Genomic DNA, 11,800 nt, shown 5'->3' with positions numbered 1-11,800 from the left:
TATTTACACAGCGAAATGCGGCTGGGCTACGGCTACACTTCGACATTGCTGTGTGCTACGACAGAATAGGGCTAGAAGTGGAGTATCTGCTCCCGGTTAATTCTTCAGTGTGTGGACACATGAGAACAAGGACGTTTTGGTCCTATCCAGGTCCCCCTCCTCCCGCTGCAGGTAGTCAGGAACAGGGAAGTCCTTACTTAGAGACATAAATACAAGCTCTCCCAGATATAATTGCTACATCAGCTACAAACAGAATATATATTTTATATGCTCTAATAAAACATGGCCAAACAGAATACATAATATTTTATATACTATAACAACACATGACCACCCCCAGTACTTTCTATCAAACACTGTTGTGCAAATGTTTATGGTGAGAGTGTATTAAGGACTCAAAAAATTAAAAAATGAAGGAAGAATCTCTCTCTGTCCTTCTGCTGGTGATTCCTCTCACTCCCATACCTCCACCACACCTCATGATATAAAACCTCCCCATCTCCGCTGAAAAGACTCCAGTTCGTACCTCCAGTTCTCTGTTAAAGGTACTGTAACTGCCATGGAGCACCTTGGTCCAGTCAAGACCATACTGCAGTTTTGAGCCTCTTTACATAATTTAACAAGATTGTACTGCCAAAAAGGAATTTCTTTGCAAAGAGAGACCAGTAAGTCTTGCCTGATCCCTTTAGCTCTGTATCATCTGCAAATTTAGTGATACTACATGCTGCGGTGTTGCATAAATCTTTAATAAAAATATTAGAGAGCCCCAGCAGAGGATCTGCTCCTCAGTCACCTCCTCATTGCCGCTCACCCTTAGCTCCAAGCCATGACTCTCTCTTCTTGCCAGTATTTTACCCTTTTCAATAATAGATTATTTCAACCTACATTTAGGGAGTTTGTACCCTAATCCATCATGCAAAATTTTCTTAAAACCTTCTGGACAACCAGATAGATTTATGCTATCTAGACTGATAGTTATTTCATTAGCATAAGTGATCAAATTAGTTTGATGTGATTTATCTGCAATATATCCATGCTGACTCACTTCTATTACAGTAAATTTATTCTTTGTTTAAAAAAAAAAAGCTGCAAACTAACTGTAAATGAAGATTTCATAAGAACAATGTTCATCTTGTATCTTTGCCTCCTGTTGTTATTTCTGTTGTGATGGAGCGTACACATTTTTGCATCATTTTGCGAATGGGCCAGACTACGAGAAAGCCAGAGAGTACAGGTACAAGTGGCAGTACAAAAGAATTATCTCAAGAGAGAGGGATGCTACAGTCAAGGACACTTGACTTGTTTCACAGAGAGACATCGCACAAGGAATTAAGCCTGGCACGAGACACTCAAAATAGGATTTCATCTGATCTGATTTTCTATGGACCCTGACAAAGCACGTTGGGTAAGAGAAAGTGCAAAGCAGAAACAACAGTAAGCTCTACCTTGGTAGCTTCCAACCACAGACAGCATCACCACCTTCTCCATCTAATAAAGCTACTAAAAAACCACAAAACAAAACTAAAAAAGCAATTACATGGCCAAACTATCCTTGCTACAGGAAGAATTTCCTGACATGTAATCTAAAACTTTCCCACTGCAAGCCAAATCCATTATTTCTTGTCCTACCCTGGCCTGACAGGAGAGTCAAGTCCAATGAATCTGGTTTTGGAGACCAGGCAGGAAGATCTGTTGTTCTTCCCTCAGGGCGATTGAGAATTTTCTCTCAAACTGGAACCTCCATTTCCTGTGCTCCACTGTCTGGTTGCGCCCTGTAGACTAGATAGACATTACAATGATGTTGAGAGATCTTTCTCCAATGAAACAAGGCTTTGGGGGAATTTGCTAGCTTGGGGGTTTGGATAGAAAGATCTCCTTGCAAGAACCGAGCTGAAGTCCAGAAAACTAAAGACGCGGATATATTCAGTCAAAACATGCTTTCTCTTCTTTTTCTTGACCGCTGTGTCCCAGCCCATGGCTGTCAGCTATCTGCCTCCTCCAGGTACCTCCTCTCCCAAGCTGAAGAGGAGCTCAGGAGGCCACCTCAATTATTCTCGGTATGCAAAATTGCTTCTTACAGTTTCTTTACCCACCGTGATGGCTTGTAAATAATAACGTCCTTCCGTATAGGGTTTGCCCACATGAGGATGCAGTTGTCAAACCTCAAGGAGCAGCCAAAGCCTGCAAGGATTGCTGTTGACAGCGCACAGGCTCTGGCTGCACTGGGGGCCTGCGGCATAATTCCAGCTCTGCTACTGTCCTCTTGTGCCACCTTTAGGCATGTCATCTTCCTCTCGGAACTGGGTACCCCTCCCACCTCCACTCTGACTTGTATGTTTAAATCCTGAACTCTTCAGAGAAGAGACCAACTCACATATTTCCCAGGGTCCTCTGTACAAAGATAGCTAAATCCACTTCCCAAGTAAAGGTATGAACCATTCTTTTTGTTAAAGAAGAGAATTTTCTTTCCATTTGCTATTGGCTAATTATTCAGTAGAGATTTTTCACATGGGATTTAGAGACTGCAGATGACATGACTTGGGAACTTACCATATAACATCTGTAAGTTAATTTTTGTCTAGGGAAGCGTTCTTGTATAGAAGGATGCTTACCGCAGTCCATTCCACAGGCAGGTAATCTGTCTGTTACCAACTGAATCATTAAATGACACTTTTAATTTTGACTGTGTACTTCAACACAGTGAAGCTATGTGCAACATCCTGCTGAGGGCAAAGTGTGTCAAGTAGTTATTAAATGGTCACAGTTAAAAGGCAGAACAAAGGTCCAGTCATTAAAGCACTCACAGAAAACCAAGCCTCTTCCACTATACAGTGACCCTCTGTAAGGCTTCCCCACTGGTTGGCATAGTAAAATAATATAGCCAGAGATGATATTTTTTTCCTCCTACATATACTCTCATTTTGTTTCTTGGCGAAAAAACTTTTCAAGCTCTTAGGGGTTTGCCTATTGTGTTTAAAAAGAAATAAAGTTAACCGTGACAGTCACCGAGGCGTTTCAAGCCTGCTGTTGGATCGGTTAATCAAGGGGATTAGATGTGTCCTTGGGGAAGAAGAGGTACCAGTGAGGCTTCATCCCTAACCAGCCAGCGGGCTCAATTCATAAAATTCTCAAGTGTGTAACTAAAGCTGAAGCACATACTTAAGTGTCGTTGACTTCAAAAGGTTTTAAGCACATATTTAAAATTAAGCGGAGGCTTTGATAACTTGGGACCTCAGTCAAATCTAAGGACCTCTAGGAAAGCGGAAGATGCTGGCTATGTTCAGGGTGTGTCTCCAAGCACAGGATACACATGCCTCTCCATGAAAACCCCTTAATTGGCACATAATCTGTAGACTACCAGGAAATCTATGCCTCTTCTCGATCAGCACCATCAAAGTCATGACAGTGCTGCAGAAACCATTCCCCTTTAATTACATGTGATCATTGAAGCTAACCACGTACTGTATAATTAGTAAGAAAAATGAATTATTTAAGTAACTCACATTTAACAAATAGTACTGCCATTCTGATTGCAATTCAGTATTCAGTCACCAAAAAAGACCTTCCTCTTATGCAGGAAACAGATTTTCCTGCTTCTAAGATATTGCAGATGTGAGAGTTTTTCCAGGGGTTTCAAACATAAAGTCCTACATCCTTACATAGATTTGAGGGTCAGTAGCGACAAGGCAGCTTATCAGGTAGACTGATCTCTGGAGCAGGTTCCTGGCTGGATTAAGCACAGCTATGTACTGCTGTGAATGAAAGAAAACAAACAAAAAAAAAAGGGGGGAAAATTATAGCTTTTCTCTCATTTGATGGAGATCTTGCTTTTCCCTATTTTTTTCCTTGTACATTTTCATAGTTTTGTAGACAGGTAATTACACGCCTGATGTAAAGACCAGCCCTCATAGTTCATGCTTCAGAGCTGACAGAATTTAGTTGCAATTTTATCACATTAATCACAGATTCAGTAGAAATGCAGCTGGGATGCAGCTGGGGTGGAGGAGGAAGAAGAGCTTGCTTGACCACCCAATCGAGGTTTGGGAATGGGAGATGCAGAATCAGCCATCGAGTTACCGCTCTTACCTTTAGCTTCATCTTCTAAGCATGGGAGAGAGAGACCCGAAGCAATGCAGAGCTAAGGACACAGGACAGGGTTGGAAGACCATCCCACCTCACTCCCAGGAGCAGGTTAACACACCTCAGCAGAACTGCACCCAAGCCAGTGAATCTGCTCTCTCAGAAAGGCTAATTAAGTGGGGTAAGCCTAGACAGTCCTAAACTTGAGCCAATTTTCTACCAGCCGACTCAGCATCTCAGCCCTGCAGTTCCTGGCACTTCCATTCCGGCAGTAGCAATGGCAGAGCCAGCTCAGTCTGCCTGTCCTCCCCGTCCAGACATGCCCTTCATTTCCCATGGAGCCCCACAGCTACATTCGCTTGGACTGACAAACTTAAACCAGCTAATGGCCAGTAGCCATGTGGGCTAGTGAGCACATGTCATTTGAGGAGGACAGGAGCAAGAAACATCTCTCTGAATTTATGGCATCGTAGACCAATCTTTCAGCTTCCTCTGAAGCATGGAGTGGAGTCTTCTGGGGAGGAGAGGAGAGGACACTGGTGTAGAAGGAGTACACAGATATTTTCATAAGGACATCGGCCCAGAAACTCTGCTCCATTGTCATTAGCGGGTCTGGGGAGCTCAGACCGAGAGCTACACTGCAGGGGCTGCCAAGATCAGGTGTAAACAAACAAATGAGACAATGAGAGAAATAAGCAGGAGTGAATAAACATTTGGTTTAACAGCAGCTTCCACTCACCTGGCACTGTATCTTGTCAAAACATCTTTATCTCATCACCAGCACTGCTCGGCAACATGCCATCCATGGGCCTGTAGGGCAAATAAACCTTTTTGCAAGAAAAAGGAAAGAGTGAAAACAGCTTTGCTGGTTTTCTGGTGACAGAATGGCCAGTAGGGAAAACTGATATTCCCCGTACAGAACCCAGTGTCAAAGACTGGATAGGAAATGAGTCCTGAAATTACCATCAAATGTTTCCCCATCTAACACACGCTTGTTCTTGAGGCCTTCAGTCATTATTATTTCCACAGGGTTGTGCCTGGAAGCACGTCTTTCTGACACACACACTCACAGAACAAACCAGACACGTATCCAAAACTGCTCCTAAGAAGCTGCAGCACTGGAGACTCTCCCTCTCCAGCCCAGGAACTCTGCTCACACCATTATTATTATTATTATTATTACCACTTTCCCAGCGTCTACACTGAACATCCCTCATTGTACATTAAGTCCATTTTTGCCCTCCTGCTACCTCGCGGATGTGAACAACAGATCCATCCCTCCCGCTTTGCCAGAGCATCACCAGGTATCCTCTAAGTTATGTCTTGCCCAGACACTGACAGTTCCTTCAGTCTGCTCCCCGGGCCAGCATTCTCTAGATTTATGATTGTTCCAGTCTCTCTTCGGCGTGTGTACCTCCTGTCTTCCCACTGAGGCTTTGCTCACGCTGAACAAGCAGGGACTGTTTTACATATCTCACAGGTGCGATTTCTATTTCATAGAGCAGGTAAGACATGAAAAGATCCAGTCAATCCGAGATGCAGGAAAAAGACACAAGAGCCCTGACTGCGCTCTAACCACGAGCCTACACCCACTTGAAGAGTGACAGTCTAAAACACGCTTTGGATGAGAAGGCAAAATCCGGAGCATCACAACTAAATTGGGATGTCTGGTCACTTTAGCCATATCACAACTGTGCTCTGCTGGTGCTATTGAATTCTCTTAAGCTGCCCTTTAGCAGCACGTCCCTTTCTAAAGCTGCCAGCGTCTTTGTTCTTCTTGAGAATAGCTGCCCGCTCGTGCACACAGAGGCAGGGAAAGGTTGGACACTGCGTGTTGCATTGTACTGTCAGGCTAAATAGAAGCTGATGGGATAATAATTAATTGCAGTCTCCCTGTAATAAAAGACAAGACAAAGCAAGAGATATAAATAAAATCATCAAAGGAACACACAGAATAGGAGCTGTGTCTGCATTTTGTGGGCAATTTACAAGCCAAAGGAAGGTTGGGAACCCAAGGACTGAAAAGCAATAAAAATCTATGGAGCCCTCACAAAACCGTGACAGCGTCTCACTGATCTGTCTTGTTACCAGGCAGAGGTATAAATTCCCTCAACACCTTTGTTGTTTAAGGAGCTGGAAAGGGAAGGGGAAAAAAGGGTTGAAGTGGGAGTGACCCCCAGCTGACTCAGACCCGAACAGCGGGGAGGTGCCCTCGGAGAGAATAGAGGAGACAGAAGGCACCCAGCTCCGCTTTGAGGGCAACAGGCTGCCAGCAAGTGCCGCCAGCCTGAAAATATGGTCTGGAGAGCTCTGGGCAGCCGGGACTGCTTTAATGGAGACATTTTTAACTCTCTTTGTACCAGGAGGGCTCCTTTCCTTATGGCCTGCACAAAAGCAAACCCTGCCCTGACCTATGACTTGCCAAACCCCAGCTGCCTGTCCCTGCTCTCTGGCTGTTGTCATGACCGTCACCTTCCAGCTCAGGGGGAAGACGCGGTGATGAGGCAGAGCCAGAGCTGAAAGGGCCCCTGACGCCGCCCCAACCTCACGGGCAGCTGCAATGTGGAGACACGGGCGGGAGAACAGAGAGGGGAATCCTCCTCCCGCTCCCTCCCCATGAGGCTGCGAGAGAGGAAAACGGATATAAAAGAGGATGGATGTGAAGTGAGGGGTGAGGAAGATCCTGGATTCAACTCCTATTTAATGCCTAATTCTTGCTAAAGTCAGATAAACAGGTGCCTAAATACCCTTGCAGTAAGAGAGAGTTACATGATAGTCTCCCTGCTCAGCAGCCTGCCCTGCTCCCCAGCCTGGGGAGCTTCTCATTCAACTCAATCTCAAGGGCAGAAGAACTGAAAGAAAAAATTATCGGGTGTGCTCATAAAATAGAAAAAGATACAGCCCTCATAGGCATCTGGGCCAAACTGCTGCTGGTATAGGCCCGTTCTCTGGGGAAATGGGCCATTATACATTCAGCTCATCTCCATATTGCCATCAATCCCACCACAGAGACACAGAGACTCCCCTCATTCGTTCCCTCAAGTGAATGGAGAGGCTAGGAAGAGAGGGAAAGCAATGAGGCACATCCTCTGCCTCTTTGGTAAAAGCTTTTCTTGTTAAGTGGGTACACATTAGGGACGAGCTGGAAGCACAGATCCCACATCCCAGCCCCAATCTGGCCTTTGTTTTGTGGGGTTTTTTTCTCCCTCTCTTTTTAAAATTCTACTTTCAGAAATTTCTTCGCTGGTTAAAGGAAGCCAAGGTAAAGAAACAGCAACTAATTAAAATGAACTGCTGTTGCACAATATCCCCCCCAAAGGCAAACACAATCTTCTTCCCTGAAAGAACAAATAAACCCTCAACTAAACAATAACTTCCTTAACATAGCCAGCAAAGTCTTTCTTCCACCCGTTACCTAAACAACAAACAAAGCAACCAAGAGAAAATAAAGTCACCTCCCTTTCCCTGCGTCTGCCTTGCCAGAACTTCGCATCTCTGCAGCAGCGATGCCGGGCAGGAAGGGCATCGTCTCCTCCCCACCTGCATCTCAGAGGGCTCTGCCTTGCTCGGGGTGCTGCCTTCCTGCAGGAGCTGGGGACCGGGTGGATGGTCACCAGAGAGAAGGGATCACTGCACATCACTCCCTGCCTTGTGCCTCCTTGCGGACCGGGCTTGTCATGAAGAAGAGGTGATATGGCCCTGGCTGGCCCTGTAGGCAGCAGAGCTCTTGCCAGCCCAGAAGCTTTGGTCTGCCAGAGGCGCTACGACTTACACATTTGCTTCTGTGCCAGGAACCGAATCACTGCCAGGTTGGTTGGCTTTAGGGACCAAGTCTTGGATCTAAAAGCAGAAGCCTGGGCTGCCTGAGCTAAGGGTCAGTTCCATCTTACCGGGCTTCAGCTGATCAACTCTCTGTGGTCTGGCCGGCACGAGAGGAGCGCCGAGCACGTGCAGAGCGAGAGCAGCTCCCCCTGCCCAGCAGTAAGGGATGATCCAAGGATCTGGAGGCACAATACTGAGCAAGCTCAGCAGTGCAGCATCCCCCACTTGGCTCAAGAGAACTAAAAATGGTAGACGTGGTGCTTAGTGACATGGTTTAGTGGTTATTTTTGTCAGTGTTAGGTTGATGGTTCGACTTGATTATGTGAAAGGTCCCTTCTGACATAGACAATTCTATGATATTGTGAATATTTCTATCACCAAAAAGGCCAGAGAAGGCTCCCACCTCTCTGCAGGTAACCTGCACTTACTGCCTAGGCAGAGCACGTCTCCGTCAGACTGCAGAGCCAGAGCTCATGCGCTGTGTGTGGGAGAGAAAGACAGACAGCGAGTTAATCTATGTCCTTGACTTCAAGCAAGTTGAGAGCTGTTACAGAGAGTAGGAGAGATATGGAAAACACCCAAATGTTTGTGGGGGCTGCCACCAGATTCTCCCTCTAGCTTGCAAGCAATCCTGTGGGTAGGGAGAAGGGATGTAGGCTCCAAGCCACTGCCAAGGGAAGAGTGCACTGCAGGGCAAGCAAGCAAGCAGAAAAATCCCAGCTCAGCTGCAGCTGCGCCAGCTCTTGCTGAGACTGCTTCTCACGCCTTGTCACCGTCCCACTCCCTCAGACCACCAGCTCAGCCAGCTGGGGTACGCTTGTGATTGCTCCCTAATTCAGTTCAGTCAAGATGAGCTGTCTTTTTCCATACTCTAAATGTGTATAAACACTTTGCTTCTGCCTCCTTGTCCCTCTGCGGGAGGGATGAACATTTTGGGATAAATTAGTACTTAGCAGGTATACTACTCGTGTTTCATATTTCACGTCCACAGTCCCCACAGGTTTTAGAAGACAACCACAGCCCATCTTGCTCCTCATGAGCATTCCCAGTTCAGACCTATATCAAACATAGCTTAGCCAAGGCCATTTTGAGAGGGATTCACTTTGCGGTCTTTGGGGTAGTTGACAATATAATGAAGCCACAGGGCAAAGGCATCGTGGACCCATAAAGTCACCGGAGACTGCATCTTGATGAGGAAGGTTGTGACAATCCTTATTCCCTCACGGCTCTCAAGGCTGAATTCACTCTCTGATTCACAAAACTCATTGTGAACCTCGGAAGTGGGGAAGAGCATTTGGCCCAGGTCTTTGGTGCAGCCTGCTCTCTGCCCTAGGAGGACACAGCCCTGGTCAGATCAGCCCCCTAGCTCTGACATCAGACATCTGTTACGGCACTCGGCCTGGAAGAGAGCCTCTTTGCCCAAAAGGTACAAGGTCCAGAAGCCTCTTCTGTCCAGTGGACAGTCCCAGTTGTGATCTCTGACCTGAAAATCAAAATTCTTCCTGAAGTTTACACACGAACCCAGGGGCTCACCTCCCCAGAAAGCCCCAACTCCATCCTTTCATCCCAGCTACAGTCGACTGGATGGACAGAAGTGCCTGCTGAGGCTGGGAGTGTCACGGGGCAACTGCCATGACCGCAGGGCATGCACAGTGAAGCTGACTCCTGCGAAAGGTCAGATCCCTGACTTCATCATACCCAGAACAAGAAGAGCGCATCAGCAGGGCTTTCACACAAACCTGCTTTACTTTCTGTACAGAACAGAAGCACAAACAGAATTACTTACCCGAGCTGCAGGAAGAGACCTTACAGCAGAGGGGCAGTAACCTTTAGCTGAAATATAGTAACTTTTCATAATAAAAGATTCTAAAGATGGAACAGACGCTCATCTGATCACATCTTCAGCTGTAAGATATCCCCTTCCTACCAGAAGCCTTTTTTTTTTTTTTTTTACCTGCATCCAGGCAACGGGGACTACGTTCACTGATACAGTCATTATTACACACACGGCTATGACCTGCTCGAGACAATTCCTACTCACGGGCAGGGGAGAGGGAAAGCGACAGTATTTGGAACGGCTCCTGTTCAATTGTCTGGAAGGTGATTGAATGCTGTAGCGCTTAGATCCATACCGGCAGCCAGGCAGGAATGGGTCAGAGGTGACAGAGAGGATCTTGCCATGTGAATATAGAGTTTAAAGAGAAATATTTCACTCTGATCCCATTTAAAGCCCCTTATGCAGTGTGAGCAGTAGGAACGTGTCCAAAGAGAAGTGTCTGTGCTGCGCTGCCACCCACAGCAACACCCAGAAAGGGGGTGATTTGGTCCCAAGGCTTAGAAACTACTCCAACCTTTGCACCGGAGGAGAGGAAGGGTGCAGGCATCTCCTCTGCCCACCCTCAACATGGATCCCAAGCTATTGCTCCTTTGATCTTGGCTGCTGGCTCACAGCCTTGGGTGGCTGATCAGCCAGATGCAAGGTACGGCCAGGACCTTGAACCTCCTGCATTTATTGTACCTGAACCACCTTGCCTGCCATGCACTTTAGGAAATATGACAGAGATTCTGCATGGGTGAGAGCACGCTCACATACAGAACCAAAGGCAACTCCAGCCTTTTTATCAGTAAGTGATAACAGCTGGACTTTGAGTATATATTCAGATTAGTTTAGCAATTAGTTAATATTCTCGGTGATAGGATGCGTGAAATGCAAGCAAGAGGCTTTTTTGATCTTCTGTCCTCATGCTCTTGGACCCTGGACTGCAAGGAACGAGGAACCAAATGACTACAGCCACGGTGCATGAAGAATGCTGCAGTCCTGTCTTCATGCTTCGTGCTCCAAGATCTGCTGTCTTGTACAGGCTTGCTAGACTATTTGGAAGGAGGCAGTCAGGGGACAACTCAACTCATGGATTTTAAATAAAAATGATCACATGAGGGATCCTGTTGAATATGGCATGCACGTGGGGAACCAGCCCATTCCGAGGGCTGGACAGGCCCTTGAGCCCTGTGAGAAGCTGAACAATAAGATAGAAGAGTTGGAGGCAGTGAGCCTGCTTGGGACAGCTGCACCGCAGTGACAGGCTTGGGCTGGGCAAATGCTTCCAAAAAACACTGGTTCTTGGCTCCTCAGACAAGGATACAGTTGTTTGCACCCACAGACCCATCAAGGGAAGGAAGAGCAAGAGACAAAGCATACAGGATGGCTGTGACGACCTCATCAGGCTGTACTGCTAATGCTCCTAGGAAAGAAACACTGTACCCTGTAGTTTATTTCTGCTTTGCTTTCCTGTATGTGCCCTAACAGAAAAACCAGACATCAGCAACTCTCACTGCCGTAGGATTCTGGGAAGAGAAAACGCTCCATCCAGCTGAGCTCCCAGTGGGCTGAGCTCCTGCAGGCAAGTGAGGGCTGGATCAGGACTAAGCAGGTGTATTAAACCTCTCCCTCTGAGTTTTTACAGCACCTTAGGGGCTGCAGGCCTTATGTTAATGCCCCACTTGACTCCCTGAGCTCTCTCCTTCACTCACGGCCTCATGTGATGCAGAGTTGAATCCCCCTGTTCCTATAGCAGCATGCAGAGGGCACAAAGCCATTTTCTTGAACTCCTCCTCTCAGGCAGATCAGATTTACCTGCTGCAGCCACGAAGCAGCTCACAGATAGCAACAGCATCCTAAGAGGCTGTTCAAGGGCAGGATGGCAGAGAGCTGCTAAGTCCTGAGGGGATTTGTCAGCTGAAACTTTATCTGCTCAAGACCTGTGAGCCCTGAGCTTGTACTTGCAGAGTGTTATGCTCGCAGAACAGCTCCTGCACTTCTACAGTAGTTTCTCTGTTCTTCACAAGAGTGATCTTCCTTCGCAAAGGTTTTGTTTTACAAGCATTTTCTTTCTCATGA

The sequence above is a fragment of the Rissa tridactyla genome, chromosome 9, assembly GCF_028500815.1.
Source record: "Rissa tridactyla isolate bRisTri1 chromosome 9, bRisTri1.patW.cur.20221130, whole genome shotgun sequence".
NCBI lineage: Eukaryota > Metazoa > Chordata > Aves > Charadriiformes > Laridae > Rissa > Rissa tridactyla.
Note: the sequence above shows the minus strand (reverse complement) of the source record.